This window comes from Andrena cerasifolii, unplaced genomic scaffold, assembly GCF_050908995.1.
Source record: "Andrena cerasifolii isolate SP2316 unplaced genomic scaffold, iyAndCera1_principal scaffold0562, whole genome shotgun sequence".
NCBI classification, from domain to species: domain Eukaryota; kingdom Metazoa; phylum Arthropoda; class Insecta; order Hymenoptera; family Andrenidae; genus Andrena; species Andrena cerasifolii.
In genome coordinates, this window is record NW_027485455.1 from 23,334 (window position 1) to 37,704 (window position 14,371).

Genomic DNA, 14,371 nt, shown 5'->3' on the forward strand with positions numbered 1-14,371 from the left:
AGAAATATTAAAACAAAAATTTAAAATGAAGGATTTAGGAAATGTTAGAGACATCTTGGGAATACACATAGAAAGAGAAGGGGATATAGGCAGCATTACAATAAAGCAAAAGAAATATATAAAAGATCTCTTAAAAAGGTTCCACATGGAAGACTGTAATCCCATGAATACGCCCATAGAAAAAAATCTAAATGTTCTACAGTTACTGTCGGAAACCAAAGATAACGTTAACGAAAAGTTAGATAAGCCATATAGGGAACTAGTAGGTAGTTTAAATTATCTGGCAAACGCCACGAGGCCCGACATAGCTTTTACAACCAATTTACTGAGCCGGTTCTGTGAAAATCCGTCCTCAACTCATTGGAAGATGGCGAAGCGAGTACTAAAGTATCTAAAAGGGACAATAGAATATAGCATAAAGTACAACACTGAGCAAAATAACTTTATGGCATATGTAGATGCCGATTGGGCAAGCGACACAAGCGATAGGAAGTCATATACTGGATTCCTTTTATGTATAGCGGGCGGTCCGATCAGCTGGTGTAGTAAGAAACAAAAGTCCGTCGCGCTCTCTACCATGGAGGCAGAGTACATGGCTCTTTCGCAAGCCGCGAACGAAGTAGACTATGTAAGAAAATTGTTAAAACATATGAAAATCACTAACCTAATAGAAAATGCGACGGAAATATACTGTGATAATCAAAGTGCGATACAGTTATCTAAGAACAGCGTGCACCATTCACGCAGTAAACATATAGACATTAGGTATCATTTTTCCCGAGACGCGCAGGAAACAGGCATTATAGACGTAAAATACCTAAGTACAAACTTAATGGTAGCTGATATACTAACAAAAGCGTTATCTAGATGTAAACACGAAATATGTGTTCAATTAATGAATATGAATTAGAGTTATTACAGACACAATGATATGGGGGAGTGTTAGAAATGGGCAAGTACACTTACCCATCTAGGTATCAACCGTGTCTTTCATGACGAGCGGTAGCGACGAAACTACCACGAGCTAAACCTTAGATTAGTGCGTTATATACCTTTGTATAGCAAGGACCTTTCTTATGTCGTGTAAATAACAAAGGCAAATACATTACAATAACCATATCGACGAGTATCTCACTTAATAAAACCATCATTTTCTCTATTTATTTTCCTATTTTTTCTCTATTTGTTTACCTCTTTGGTTTTCTCTACTTATTTACCTATTTTTCTGTGTTTATTTACCTATTTTTCCCTATTTTATTTAGCTATTTTTTTATTTACCTGTTTTCCCTTGATTTATTTAGCTATTTTTCTCTATTTATACACCTATTTTTTCTCTAGCTTATTTACCTATTTTAATCTATTTATTTGCCTATTTTTTCTCTCTTTTATTTACCTATTTTCTTATGTACTTATTTACCTATTTTTCTCTATTTATTTACCTCTTTTTTCTCTATTTATTTACCTATTTTTTCTCTATATATTTACCTATTTTTCTCTCTCATTTATTTACGTATTTTTCTCTGTTTATTTACCTATTTTTTCTCTAATTTATTTACCTATTTTTTTATTTACCTTTTTTTCTTTGGTTTATTTACCTATTTTTCTCTATTTATTTACCTATTTTTTCTCTAGATATTTACCTATTTTTTCCTTTAATTTATTTACCTATTGTTTTATTTACCTTTTTTTCTTTGATTTATTTAGCTATTTATCTATATTTATACACCTATTTTTTCTCTAGATAATTTACCTATTTTTCTCTATTTATTTCCCTATTTTTCTCTATTTATTTACCCCTTTTGTTTTCTCTATTTATTTACCTATTTTTTCTCTAGTTATTTACCTCTTTTGTTTTCTCTATTTATTTACCTATTTTTCTCTAGATAATTTACCTATTTTTTCTCTATTTATTTACCTATTTTTTCTCTATTTATTTTCCAATTTTTTCTCTATTCATTAACTTTTTTCTATTTATTTACCCCTTTCTTTCTCTAATTTATACACCTATATTTTCTCTATTTATTTACCTATTTTTCTCTATGTATACATCGATTTTTTCTCCAGATAATTTACCTATTTTTTCTCTATTTATTTTCCTATTTTTTCTCTATTTGTTTACCTCTTTGGTTTTCTCTACTTATTTACCTATTTTTCTCTGTTTATTTACCTATTTTTCCCTATTTTATTTACCTATTTTTTCTCTAGTTATTTACCCATTTTTCTTTCTCATTTATTTACCTATTTTTTCCTCAAATTTCTTTACCTATTTTTTTATTTACCTATTTTTCTTTGATTTATTTAGCTATATATCTCTATGTATACATCGATTTTTTCTCCAGATAATTTACCTATTTTTTCTCTATTTATTTTCCTATTTTTTCTGTATTTATTTACCTATTTTCTGTTTTTATTTACCTCCTTTGTATTCTCTACTTCATTACCTATTTTTCACTATTTCTTTATCTATTTTTTCTCTAATTTATTTACCTATGTTTTCTCTGTTTATTTACCTACTTTTTCTCTATTATATTTACCTACTTTTTCTCTATTTATTTACCTATTTTTTCGCTAGATATTTACCTATTTTTTTCTCTCATTTACTTACCTATTTCTTCTCTATTTAGTTACCCATTTTTTCCTCTAATTTATTTACCTTTTTTCCCTTGGTTTATTTAGCTATTTTTCTCTATTTATACACCTATTTTTTCTCTAGTTTATTTACCTATTTTTATCTATTTATTTGCCTATTTTTTTCTCTATTTATTTACCTCTTTTTTCTCTATTTATTTACCTATTTTTTCTCTATATATTTACCTATTTTTCTCTCTCATTTATTTACGTATTTTTCTCTGTTTATTTACCTATTTTTTCCTCTAATTTATTTACCTATTTTTTTATTTACCTTTTTTTCTTTGGTTTATTTACCTATTTTTCTCTATTTATTTACCTATTTTTTCTCTAGATATTTACCTATTTTATCCTTTAATTTATTTACCTATTGTTTTATTTACCTTTTTTTCTTTGATTTATTTAGCTATTTATCTATATTTATACACCTATTCTTTCTCTAGATAATTTACCTATTTTTCTCTATTTATTTCCCTATTTTTGCTCTATTTATTTACCTATTTTTTCTCTAGTTATTTACCTATTTTTTCCTCTAATTTATTTACCTATTTTTTATTTACCTTTTTTTCTTTGATTTATTTAGCTATTTATCTCTAATTATACACCTATTTCTTCTCTATATAATTTACCTATTTTTCTCTATTTATTTTCCTATTTTTTCTCTATTTGTTTACCTCTTTTGTTTTCTCTACTTATTTACCTATTTTTCTCTGTTTATTTACCTATTTTTCCCTATATTATTTACCCATTTTTTCTCTATTTATTTACCTATTTTTCTCTATTTATTTACCTATTTTTTCTCTAGATATTTACCTATTTTTTCTCTACCTAATTTACCTATTTTTCTGTATTTATTTACCTATTTTTTCTCTATTTATTTACCTCTTTTGTTTTCTCTACTTATTTACCTATTTTTCTCTGTTCATTTACCTATTTTTCCCTATTTTATTTACCTATTTTTCTCTATTTATTTACCTATTTTTCTCTATTTAGTTACCAATTTTTTCTCTAGTTATTTACGCATTTTTCTTTCTCATTTATTTACCTATATTTTTCTCTAATTTCATTACATATTTTTTATTTACCTTTTTTCTTTGATTTATTTAGCTATTTATCTCTATTTATACACCTATTTTTTCTCCAGATAATTTACCTATTTCTTCTCTATTTATTTGCCTATTTTTTTCTCTAAATTATTTACCTATTTTTCTCTATTTATTTACCTATTTTCTGTTTTTATTTACCTCCTTTGTATTCTCTACTTCATTACCTATTTTTCACTATTTCTTTATCTATTTTTTTCTCTAATTTATTTACCTATGTTTTCTCTGTTTATTTGCCTACTCTTTCTCTATTATATTTACCTACATTTTCTCTATTTATTTACCTATTTTTTCGCTAGATATTTACCTATTTTTTTCTCTCATTTACTTACCTATTTCTTCTCTATTTAGTTACCCATTCTTTCCTCTAATTTATTTACTATTTTTTTATTTACCTTTTTTCCCTTGATTTATTTAGCTATTTTTCTCTATTTATACACCTAATTTTTCTCTAGTTTATTTACCTATTTTTATCTATTTAATTGCCTATTTTTGTCTCTATTTTATTTACCTATTTTCTTATGTACTTATTTACCTATTTTTCTCTATTTATTTACCTCTTTTTTCTCTATTTATTTACCTATTTTTTCGCTAGATATTTTCCTATTTTTTTCTCTCATTTACTTACCTATTTCTTCTCTATTTAGTTACCCATTTTTTCCTCTAATTTATTTACTATTTTTTTATTTACCTTTTTTCCCTTGATTTATTTACCTATTTTTCTCTATTTATTTACCTATTTTTTCTCTAGATATTTACCTATTTTATCCTTTAATTTATTTACCTATTGTTTTATTTACCTATTTTTCTTTGATTTATTTAGCTATTTATCTATATTTATACACCTATTTTTTCTCTAAATAATTTACCTATTTTTCTCTATTTATTTCCCTATTTTTTCTCTATTCATTTACCTCTTTTGTTTTCTCTATTTATTTACCTATTTTTTCTCTAGTTATTTACCTCTTTTTTCTGTATTTATTTACGTACTTTGTTTTCTGTACTTCATTACCTATTTTTCTCTATTTATACACCTATTTTTCTCTAGATAATATACCTATTTTTTCTGTATTTATTTTCCTATTTTTCTCTATTTATTTACCTCTTTTGTTTTCTCTATTTATTTGCCTATTTTTTTCTCTATTTATTTACCTCTTTTTTCTCTATTTATTTACCTATTTTTTCTCTATATATTTACCTATTTTTCTCTCTCATTTATTTACGTATTTTTCTCTGTTTATTTACCTATTTTTTCCTCTAATTTATTTACCTATTTTTTTATTTACCTTTTTTTCTTTGGTTTATTTACCTATTTTTCTCTATTTATTTACCTATTTTTTCTCTAGATATTTACCTATTTTATCCTTTAATTTATTTACCTATTGTTTTATTTACCTTTTTTTCTTTGATTTATTTAGCTATTTATCTATATTTATACACCTATTCTTTCTCTAGATAATTTACCTATTTTTCTCTATTTATTTCCCTATTTTTGCTCTATTTATTTACCTATTTTTTCTCTAGTTATTTACCTATTTTTTCCTCTAATTTATTTACCTATTTTTTATTTACCTTTTTTTCTTTGATTTATTTAGCTATTTATCTCTAATTATACACCTATTTCTTCTCTATATAATTTACCTATTTTTCTCTATTTATTTTCCTATTTTTTCTCTATTTGTTTACCTCTTTTGTTTTCTCTACTTATTTACCTATTTTTCTCTGTTTATTTACCTATTTTTCCCTATATTATTTACCCATTTTTTCTCTATTTATTTACCTATTTTTCTCTATTTATTTACCTATTTTTTCTCTAGATATTTACCTATTTTTTCTCTACCTAATTTACCTATTTTTCTGTATTTATTTACCTATTTTTTCTCTATTTATTTACCTCTTTTGTTTTCTCTACTTATTTACCTATTTTTCTCTGTTCATTTACCTATTTTTCCCTATTTTATTTACCTATTTTTCTCTATTTATTTACCTATTTTTCTCTATTTAGTTACCAATTTTTTCTCTAGTTATTTACGCATTTTTCTTTCTCATTTATTTACCTATATTTTTCTCTAATTTCATTACATATTTTTTATTTACCTTTTTTCTTTGATTTATTTAGCTATTTATCTCTATTTATACACCTATTTTTTCTCCAGATAATTTACCTATTTCTTCTCTATTTATTTGCCTATTTTTTTCTCTAAATTATTTACCTATTTTTCTCTATTTATTTACCTATTTTCTGTTTTTATTTACCTCCTTTGTATTCTCTACTTCATTACCTATTTTTCACTATTTCTTTATCTATTTTTTTCTCTAATTTATTTACCTATGTTTTCTCTGTTTATTTGCCTACTCTTTCTCTATTATATTTACCTACATTTTCTCTATTTATTTACCTATTTTTTCGCTAGATATTTACCTATTTTTTTCTCTCATTTACTTACCTATTTCTTCTCTATTTAGTTACCCATTCTTTCCTCTAATTTATTTACTATTTTTTTATTTACCTTTTTTCCCTTGATTTATTTAGCTATTTTTCTCTATTTATACACCTAATTTTTCTCTAGTTTATTTACCTATTTTTATCTATTTAATTGCCTATTTTTGTCTCTATTTTATTTACCTATTTTCTTATGTACTTATTTACCTATTTTTCTCTATTTATTTACCTCTTTTTTCTCTATTTATTTACCTATTTTTTCGCTAGATATTTTCCTATTTTTTTCTCTCATTTACTTACCTATTTCTTCTCTATTTAGTTACCCATTTTTTCCTCTAATTTATTTACTATTTTTTTATTTACCTTTTTTCCCTTGATTTATTTACCTATTTTTCTCTATTTATTTACCTATTTTTTCTCTAGATATTTACCTATTTTATCCTTTAATTTATTTACCTATTGTTTTATTTACCTATTTTTCTTTGATTTATTTAGCTATTTATCTATATTTATACACCTATTTTTTCTCTAAATAATTTACCTATTTTTCTCTATTTATTTCCCTATTTTTTCTCTATTCATTTACCTCTTTTGTTTTCTCTATTTATTTACCTATTTTTTCTCTAGTTATTTACCTCTTTTTTCTGTATTTATTTACGTACTTTGTTTTCTGTACTTCATTACCTATTTTTCTCTATTTATACACCTATTTTTCTCTAGATAATATACCTATTTTTTCTGTATTTATTTTCCTATTTTTCTCTATTTATTTACCTCTTTTGTTTTCTCTATTTATTTACCTATTTTTCTCTAGTTATTTACCTATTTTTCCTCTAATTTATTTACCTATTTTTTTATTTACCTTTTTTTCTTTGATTTATTTAGCTATTTATCTCTATTTATACACCTATTTCTTCTCTATATAATTTACCTATTTTTCTCTATTTATTTTCCTATTTTTTCTCTATTTATTTACCTCTTTTGTTTTCTCTACTTATTTTCCTATTTTTATCTGTTTATTTACCTATTTTTCCCTATTTTATTTACCTATTTTTCTCTATTTATTTACCTATTTTTCTCTATTTAGTTACCAATTTTTTCTCTAGTTATTTACGCATTTTTCTTTCTCATTTATTTACCTATATTTTCCTCTAATTTCATTTCATATTTTTTTATTTACCTTTTTTTCTTTGATTTATTCAGCTATTTATCTCTATTTATACACATATTTTATCTCCAGATAATTTACCTATTTTTTCTCTATTTATTTTACTATTTTTTCTCTATTTGTTTACCTCTTTTGTTTTCTCTACTTATTTACCTATTTTTCTCTGTTTATTTACCTATTTTTCCCTATTTTATTTACCTATTTTTTCTCTATTTATTTACCTATTTCTTCTCTATATAATTTACCTATTTTTCTCTATTTATTTTCCTATTTTTTCTCTACCTAATTTACCTCTTTTGTTTTCTCTACTTATTTTCCTATTTTTATCTGTTTATTTACCTATTTTTCCCTATTTTATTTACCTATTTTTCTCTATTTATTTACCTATATTTCTCTATTTAGTTACCAATTTTTTCTCTAGTTATTTACGCATTTTTCTTTCTCATTTATTTACCTATATTTTCCTCTAATTTCATTACATATTTTTTTATTTACCTTTTTTTCTTTGATTTATTCAGCTATTTATCTCTATTTATACACATATTTTATCTCCAGATCATTTACCTATTTTTCTCTATTTATTTGACTATTGTTCTCTATTTGTTTACCTCTTTTGTTTTCTCTACTTATTTACCTATTTTTCTCTGTTTATTTACCTATTTTTCCCTATTTTATTTACCTATTTTTTCTCTATTTATTTACCTATTTTTTCTCTACCTAATTTACCTATTTTTCTGTATTTATTTACCTATTTTTTCTCTATTTATTTACCTCTTTTGTTTTCTCTATTTATTTACCTATTTTTCTCTAGATAATTTACCTATTTTTTCTCTATTTATTTTCCAATTTTTTCTCTACTCATTAACTTTTTTCTATTTATTTACAGCTTTTTCTCTCTAAATTATACACCTATATTTTCTCTATTTATTTACCTATTTTTCTCTATTTATTTACCTATTGTTTCTCTAGTTATTTACCTATATTTTCACTCATTTATTTTCCTATTTTTTCTCTGTTTAGTTACCTATTTTTTCCTCTATTTTATTTACCTATTTTTTATTTACCTTTTTTCCTTTGGTTTATTTGCCTATTTTTCTCTATTTATACACCTATTTTTTCTCTACCTAATTTACCTATTTTTCTGTATTTATTTACCTATTTTTTCTCTATTTATTTACCTCTTTTGTTTTCTCTATTTATTTACCTATTTTTCTCTAGATAATTTACCTAATTTTTCTCTATTTATACACCTATTTTTTCTCTAGATAATATACCTATTTTTTCTCTACTTATTTCCTATTTTTCTCTATTTATTTACCTCTTTTGTTTTCTCTATTTATTTACCTATTTTTCTCTAGTTATTTACCTATTTTTTCCTCTAATTTATTTACCTATTTTTTTATTTACCTTTTTTCCCTTGATTTATTTAGCTATTTTTCTCTATTTATACACCTATTTTTTCTCTAGCTTATTTACCTATTTTAATCTATTTATTTGCCTATTTTTTTCTGTATTTTATTTACCTATTTTCTTATGTACTTATTTACCTATTTTTCTCTATTTATTTACCTCTTTTTTCTCTATTTATTTACCTATTTTTTCTCTATATATTTACCTATTTTTCTCTCTCATTTATTTACGTATTTTTCTCTGTTTATTTACCTATTTTTTTCTCTAATTTATTTACCTATTTTTTTATTTACCTTTTTTTCTTTGGTTTATTTACCTATTTTTCTCTATTTATTTACCTATTTTTTCTCTAGATATTTACCTATTTTTTCCTTTAATTTATTTACCTATTGTTTTATTTACCTTTTTTTCTTTGATTTCTTTAGCTATTTATCTATATTTATACACCTATTTTTTCTCTAGATAATTTACCTATTTTTCTCTATTTATTTCCCTATTTTTCTCTATTTATTTACCCCTTTTGTTTTCTCTATTTATTTACCTATTTTTCTCTAGTTATTTACCTCTTTTGTTTTCTCTATTTATTTACCTATTTTTCTCTAGATAATTTACCTATTTTTTCTCTATTTATTTACCTATTTTTTCTCTATTTATTTTCCAATTTTTTCTCTATTCATTAACTTTTTTCTATTTATTTACCCCTTTCTTTCTCTATTTATTTACCTATTTTTTCTCTAGATATTTACCTATTTTTTCCTTTAATTTATTTACCTATTGTTTTATTTACCTTTTTTTCTTTGATTTATTTAGCTATTTATCTATATTTATACACCTATTTTTTCTCTAGATAATTTACCTATTTTTCTCTATTTATTTCCCTATTTTTCTCTATTTATTTACCCCTTTTGTTTTCTCTATTTATTTACCTATTTTTTCTCTAGTTATTTACCTCTTTTGTTTTCTCTATTTATTTACCTATTTTTCTCTAGATAATTTACCTATTTTTTCTCTATTTATTTACCTATTTTTTCTCTATTTATTTTCCAATTTTTTCTCTATTCATTAACTTTTTTCTATTTATTTACCCCTTTCTTTCTCTAATTTATACACCTATATTTTCTCTATTTATTTACCTATTTTTTCCTCTAATTTATTTACCTATTTTTTTATTTACCTTTTTTTCTTTGGTTTATTTACCTATTTTTCTCTATTTATTTACCTATTTTTTCTCTAGATATTTACCTATTTTTTCCTTTAATTTATTTACCTATTGTTTTATTTACCTTTTTTTCTTTGATTTATTTAGCTATTTATCTATATTTATACACCTATTTTTTCTCTATTTATTTTCCAATTTTTTCTCTATTCATTTACTTTTTTCTATTTATTTACCTCTCTCTTTCTCTAATTTATACACCTATATTTTCTCTATTTATTTACCTATTTTTCTCTATGTATACATCGATTTTTTCTCCAGATAATTTACCTATTTTTTCTCTATTTATTTTCCTATTTTTTCTCTATTCGTTTACCTCTTTGGTTTTCTCTACTTATTTACCTATTTTTCTCTGTTTATTTACCTATTTTTCCCTATTTTATTTAGCTATTTTTTTATTTACCTTTTTTCCCTTGATTTATTTAGCTATTTTTCTCTATTTATACACCTATTTTTTCTCTAGCTTATTTACCTATTTTAATCTATTTATTTGCCTATTTTTTTCTCTCTTTTATTTACCTATTTTCTTATGTACTTATTTACCTATTTTTCTCTATTTATTTACCTCTTTTTTCTCTATTTATTTACCTATTTTTTCTCTATATATTTACCTATTTTTCTCTCTCATTTATTTACGTATTTTTCTCTGTTTATTTACCTATTTTTTTCTCTAATTTATTTACCTATTTTTTTATTTACCTTTTTTTCTTTGGTTTATTTACCTATTTTTCTCTATTTATTTACCTATTTTTTCTCTAGATATTTACCTATTTTTTCCTTTAATTTATTTACCTATTGTTTTATTTACCTTTTTTTCTTTGATTTATTTAGCTATTTATCCATATTTATACACCTATTTTTTCTCTAGATAATTTACCTATTTTTCTCTATTTATTTCCCTATTTTTCTCTATTTATTTACCCCTTTTGTTTTCTCTATTTATTTACCTATTTTTTCTCTAGTTATTTACCTCTTTTGTTTTCTCTATTTATTTACCTATTTTTCTCTAGATAATTTACCTATTTTTCTCTATTTATTTACCTATTTTTTCTCTATTTATTTTCCAATTTTTTCTCTATTCATTAACTTTTTTCTATTTATTTACCCCTTTCTTTCTCTAATTTATACACCTATATTTTCTCTATTTATTTACCTATTTTTTCCTCTAATTTATATACCTATTTTTTTATTTACCTTTTTTTCTTTGGTTTATTTACCTATTTTTCTCTATTTATTTACCTATTTTTTCTCTAGATATTTACCTATTTTTTCTCTAGATATTTACCTATTTTTTCCTTTAATTTATTTACCTATTGTTTTATTTACCTTTTTTTCTTTGATTTATTTAGCTATTTATCTATATTTATACACCTATTTTTCTCTATTTATTTTCCAATTTTTTTCCCTATTCATTTACTTTTTTCTATTTATTTACCTCTCTCTTTCTCTAATTTATACACCTATATTTTCTCTATTTATTTACCTATTTTTCTCTATGTATACATCGATTTTTTCTCCAGATAATTTACCTATTTTTTTCTCTATTTATTTTCCTATTTTTTCTCTATTTGTTTACCTCTTTGGTTTTCTCTACTTATTTACCTATTTTTCTCTGTTTATTTACCAATTTTTCCCTATTTTATTTAGCTATTTTTCTCTAGTTATTTACCCATTTTTCTTTCTCATTTATTTACCTATTTTTTCCTCAAATTTCTTTACCTATTTTTTTATTTACCTTTTTTTCTTTGATTTATTTAGCTATATATCTCTATGTATACATCGATTTTTTCTCTAGATAATTTACCTATTTTTTCTCTATTTATTTACCTATTTTTTCTCTATTTATTTTCCTATTTTTTCTCTAGATATTTACCTATTTTTTCCTTTAATTTATTTACCTATTGTTTTATTTACCTTTTTTTCTTTGATTTATTTAGCTATTTATCTATATTTATACACCTATTTTTTCTCTATTTATTTTCCAATTTTTTCTCTATTCATTTACTTTTTTCTATTTATTTACCTCTCTCTTTCTCTAATTTATACACCTATATTTTCTCTATTTATTTACCTATTTTTCTCTATGTATACATCGATTTTTTCTCTATTTATTTTCCTATTTTTTCTCTATTTGTTTACCTCTTTGGTTTTCTCTACTTATTTACCTATTTTCTCTGTTTATTTACCTATTTTTCCCTATTTTATTTAGCTATTTTTTTATTTACCTTTTTTCCCTTGATTTATTTAGCTATTTTTCTCTATTTATACACCTATTTTTTCTCTAGCTTATTTACCTATTTTAATCTATTTATTTGCCTATTTTTTTCTCTCTTTTATTTACCTATTTTCTTATGTACTTATTTACCTATTTTTCTCTATTTATTTACCTCTTTTTTCTCTATTTATTTACCTATTTTTTCTCTATATATTTACCTATTTTTCTCTCTCATTTATTTACGTATTTTTCTCTGTTTATTTACCTATTTTTTCTCTAATTTATTTACCTATTTTTTTATTTACCTTTTTTTCTTTGGTTTATTTACCTATTTTTCTCTATTTATTTACCTATTTTTTCTCTAGATATTTACCTATTTTTTCCTTTAATTTATTTACCTATTGTCTTATTTACCTTTTTTTCTTTGATTTATTTAGCTATTTATCTATATTTATACACCTATATTTTCTCTATTTATTTACCTATTTTTTCCTCTAATTTATTTACCTATTTTTTTATTTACCTTTTTTCTTTGGTTTATTTACCTATTTTTCTCTATTTATTTACCTATTTTTTCTCTAGATATTTACCTATTTTTCTGTATTTATTTACCTACTTTTTCTCTAGATATTTACCTATTTTTTCTCTAGATATTTACCTATTTTTTCTCTAGATATTTACCTATTTTTTCTCTAGATATTTACCTATTTTTCTTTCTCATTTATTTACCTATTTTTTCCTCAAATTTCTTTACCTATTTTTTTATTTACCTTTTTTTCTTTGATTTATTTAGCTATATATCTCTATGTATACATCGATTTTTTCTCCAGATAATTTACCTATTTTTTCTCTATTTATTTTCCTATTTTTTCTGTATTTATTTACCTATTTTCTGTTTTTATTTACCTCCTTTGTATTCTCTACTTCATTACCTATTTTTCACTATTTCTTTATCTATTTTTTCTCTAATTTATTTACCTATGTTTTCTCTATTTATTTACCTATTTTTTCTCTAGATATTTACCTATTTTTTCTTTAATTTATTTACCTATTGTTTTATTTACCTTTTTTTCTTTGATTTATTTAGCTATTTATCTATATTTATACACCTATTTTTTCTCTATTTATTTTCCAATTTTTTCTCTATTCATTTACTTTTTCTATTTATTTACCTCTCTCTTTCTCTAATTTATACACCTATATTTTCTCTATTTATTTACCTATTTTTCTCTATGTATACATCGATTTTTTCTCCAGATAATTTACCTATTTTTTCTCTATTTATTTTCCTATTTTTTCTCTATTTGTTTACCTCTTTGGTTTTCTCTACTTATTTACCTATTTTTCTCTGTTTATTTACCTATTTTTCCCTATTTTATTTACCTATTTTTTCTCTAGTTATTTACCCATTTTTCTTTCTCATTTATTTACCTTTTTTTTCCCCAAATTTCTTTACCTATTTTTTTATTTACCTTTTTTTCTTTGATTTATTTAGCTATATATCTCTATGTATACATCGATTTTTTCTCCAGATAATTTACCTATTCTTTCTCTATTTATTTTCCTATTTTTTCTGTATTTATTTACCTATTTTCTGTTTTTATTTACCTCCTTTGTATTCTCTACTTCATTACCTATTTTTCACTATTTCCTTATCTATTTTTTCTCTAATTTATTTACCTATGTTTTCTCTGTTTATTTACCTACTTTTTCTCTATTATATTTACCTACTTTTTCTCTATTTATTTACCTATTTTTTCGCTAGATATTTACCTATTTTTTTCTCTCATTTACTTACCTATTTCTTCTCTATTTAGTTACCCATTTTTTCCTCTAATTTATTTACCTTTTTTCCCTTGATTTATTTAGCTATTTTTCTCTATTTATACACCTATTTTTTCTCTAGTTTATTTACCTATTTTTATCTATTTATTTGCCTATTTTTTTCTCTATTTATTTACCTCTTTTTTCTCTATTTATTTACCTATTTTTTCTCTATATATTTACCTATTTTTCTCTCTTATTTATTTACGTATTTTTCTCTGTTTATTTACCTATTTTTTCCTCTAATTTATTTACCTATTTTTTTATTTACCTTTTTTTCTTTGGTTTATTTACCTATTTTTCTCTATTTATTTACCTATTTTTTCTCTAGATATTTACCTATTTTATCCTTTAATTTATTTAC

The 14,371-nt window shown here is 22.5% G+C and overlaps 1 long non-coding RNA gene across 11 annotated transcripts; it reads right to left on the minus strand.

The window, feature by feature from the left end:
• Window positions 1–1,886: 1,886 nt before the first annotated feature.
• Window positions 1,887–14,340, minus strand: LOC143378145 (uncharacterized). 11 transcript variants are annotated; one of them, XR_013087662.1, is made up of 4 exons: window positions 13,232–14,340; window positions 8,734–12,581; window positions 3,174–6,521; window positions 1,887–2,653 (listed from the first exon to the last, which is right to left on the minus strand). It is a non-coding gene; the product is annotated as an uncharacterized LOC143378145 (long non-coding RNA). The 11 variants fall into 11 exon arrangements; XR_013087661.1 differs by having other exon boundaries at window positions 8,734–12,750; XR_013087667.1 differs by having other exon boundaries at window positions 8,734–10,556; window positions 10,916–14,340.
• Between the last annotated feature and the right edge of the window lie 31 nt (window positions 14,341–14,371).